A 3,608-nucleotide genomic window follows, 5' to 3' on the forward strand; every position below is an offset into this window, starting at 1 on the left:
AAGCAACATCATGACAAACGGAAAAAATATTGAAGTTGTCAAGGATTTCATTTTACTTGGATCCACAATCAATGCTCATGGAAACAGCAGTCAAGAAATCAATCGACATCTTGCATTAGGAAAATCTGCTGCAAAAGACCTCTTTAAAATGTTGAGAAGCAAATATGTCACTTTGAGGACTAAGGTGCACCTGACCCAAGCCATACTACTTTCAATTGCCTCATATGTATGCAAAAGCTGAGCAATGAGTAAGGAAGACTGAAGAGAATTGATGCCTTTGAATTACGGTGTTGGCGAAGAATACTGAATATACCATGGACTGCCAGAAGAACGACCAAGTCTGTCTTGGTCAGCCAGAAGAAGTACAGCTAGAATGCTCCTTAGAGGTGAGAATGGTGAGACTTCTCGTGTACTTGGGACATGTTATCAGGAGGGACCAGTCTTTGGACAAGGACATCATGCTTGGTAAAGTAGAGGGTCGGCGAAAAAGAGGAAGGCCCTCAATGAGATAGATTGACACTGTGGCTACAACAATGGGCTCAAGCGTAGCAAAGATTGTGGGGATGGCGCAGGACCAGGCAGTATTTCGTTCTGTTGTGCATAGGGTCGCTATCGACAGAACCAACTCAATGGCCCCTACCAACAACAACATGCAGCAATAGGTAACTGGAACACTCTTGTATTAAAGGATGCCACAGGCAACAGCTCTTGGAAACTCCCTGATATAGTTACTGTTGGATTATTTTGAGGACAAAGTCTCCTACATCAATTTCTCTTGGAGCCTAATATCAGGAAGAGCTATACTTCTCTTGATCAACCAATATGTTTTTATGTTAATGTCTCTTTTCATAGGTTGTTAGGAAGCTCAAAGCTAAATTTGTGCCCCACCTTTGTGATTAAATAGGACTTTAGAGATTCATTTCTGTGTAATTACTTTTCCTCTGGCCTCATCTTATTATTCCTTTAATATATTTATTATTCCTCTTTAATAACAAATTTCAGTGTATGCCCTGCTGTTGTTGTTAGTTTCCACTGAGCCGATTCCAACTCATGGTGACCCATGTGTTAGAAAGTAGAACTGCTCCATAAAGTTTTCTTGACTGTAATCTTAATAGAAGCAGATTGTCAGGCCTTTTTTCTGCAGTGCTAACCTTTTGGTTAGCAGCTGGTGTAAACCATTTACGACACCTAGGGACCTTATGCATTATTAAATCATTTCAAAAATGAATGCAAGAATTGTTGGGCCTTTGCTAAACCAGTGTGAGCTGTAAGATCATCCAGAGGATTAGCAATGATGCCTAGGAGAGCTCTGGAATTTTATAACTCTATAAATGACTTTATTTTATGGGAAGAAAATAAATAAAGCCTTGGAAGTGAAGTGACTGCTGAAGGATATAGAGCTATTGAGTAGCAAAGTCTCAGCCCAGGTGCAGCTGTGTCTTACCATCCATTCATCCAGCCATTGGTCATATACTGAGTCTTTCCTCAGTGACAACTCAGAGCCTGGCTGCTCAGATATGGGATGGTGGTATAGAGATAAATAAGACCTGGCAAGGCTAATGGCAGATTGACTCTCAAGATTATGCCTGGTGGGGGATAGTACATGTATTTAAATCTAACGCAATATATATCGTAAAAGATGTACAAATTAAGTGTTGTGAATGTTCAGAGGAATGAGCCATCACTTCCAACTGGGGGATCACGGAAGTCTTCACGAGAGTGATACTGAGCTAGCCCTTGAAGGATGGATATGATTTTTACATGCAGACATTGGGAGAGAGGATGGGGGTGAAGGATGGAGAAGACTAGCAGCAGTGAGTTGCATACCAGGAATGTTAGACGCTGTGGCATTTGGTGGGGAAGATATTTTGGGTGGCGGGAATTGTGATCGTCCCAAATTATACCACGTGATCAGTTGCTTACTATTCTGTTAATGGGACCAGCCCTGTCCAAGGACAGATGTCCTGCACATGTGGATGGGATGGACTCAAGGAGAGGGACAAGTGCTAATTACAGCATCTGCATATCTGACTGCACCAAAAATCCAGCACTTGGGACTATATTCTAAGGTAAGTGCTTAAAGTCTTTTATCAACAAGTAACTTTTAGATTTGGGTACGGAGGAGCAAATGCTGGAAGAGATTCCACGCATTGCACAGCACTGCAAGCGGGGGTCATTCCAGGACGCTTTCGTGCTCAGCTTCTTCTTAGCTTGCCTTACATTTTTTTATGGCCTCTTTGTGGCCACAGGAGCCTGGTGTTCCATGGAACAGTAAGTCCAGCAAGCTTACGAGTGGGGCTCTGCAGGGACAGAGATCTCCATTCAGTTCTTTCCAGAGATTGATTGATTTGTTGCAATCAGTAATAGGTGGCTCCGCTGAAATTCTGCAGTTGCCTCTTGAAATAGGAAAACCCTCATCACATGGGTAGGAAATTGCTAATGGGGTGAAAACTTTTCCGGCCCATTAAAACAAGTTCCTGTCACTTGCCTGTAAGTGAAAGTTTAAACAAACCTCCTTTCTTGGTTAGGAAAACTAATGTCAGTATCTGATTTCAGCAAAATTCAGTGCTATTCTGTCTGATTCTTCTGGGCACACAAAACCCACAGGTGAATAGGTGAATAGTGAATAGGTGAATAGTGTCCTGACTCAGAACTAAATGTATTGGGGTGCATTGAGTGCTTTCAATGGTGCAAATCACGGGTAATCATAGTTGCTATACCAACTTTACACAGTGCTGTACCATCTATAATCATATTCATATACAGTATCTCATCTAATCTTCATAAAAACTCAATGAGGTGACTACTACTCTTCTACTTTTACAGAGGAGAAAACTGAGGTTCAGGAAATTCCAAATTATCCTAGATCACAAGGTGAGTGTGTATAGAAGTCAGGAACAAGTCTAAGCCCATTGGTACCCTTGTGCAAAGTACAAAGATGAGAGACAGGGTTGGGAACTGTAGGTGGAATGGTGAATGCAGAGGTATGTTGGGCAAACATCTGAGCGTCTAGGGAGATGTCCCCAGACAGTGTCAACCTTTCACGAGCCTTCTCTCTGCCTGGGAAGGCAGTCAGCTAGTGGCAGATACCTTCTGATCTGGAAGTGAGTTCAGTTATTACGTAGTTCAGATCCCTCCTTTTTCAGATGAAGTGTCTTGCACAGAATGATACAGCTGATAGGTAATAAAGCTGGGATTGTTCCCCAGTTTTCTGGAACTTATACCAGGATTTCTACTGCTAGACCAGGATGCTCTTCCTGATACACACTCTCTCCTTTTGCCTGGACAGAGGTGAGTTTACAATGAAAGAGGATTGGGCATTCCTTAGGTAAGTGAGCTAATAGTAACAATTGCTATTTATTGAACACCTATGGTGTGCCAGGCACTGTATTAGATACTTTGCATATGTTCTTTTTAATCTTCACGAGAACTTTGCAAAGCAGATATTATTATATCTATGAGAAAACTGAGACCAGGTGTGATGTTTAAGGTTGTGTGTCAACTTGGCTGGGCCATGATTCTCAGTGGTTTGGCAGTTATGTAATGATGTAATTTGGCAGTTATGTAATGATGTAATCATCCTCCATGATGTGATCTGATGTGATCAG

This window comes from Trichechus manatus, unplaced genomic scaffold, assembly GCF_000243295.1.
Source record: "Trichechus manatus latirostris isolate Lorelei unplaced genomic scaffold, TriManLat1.0 scaffold00288, whole genome shotgun sequence".
NCBI classification, from domain to species: Eukaryota; Metazoa; Chordata; class Mammalia; order Sirenia; family Trichechidae; genus Trichechus; species Trichechus manatus.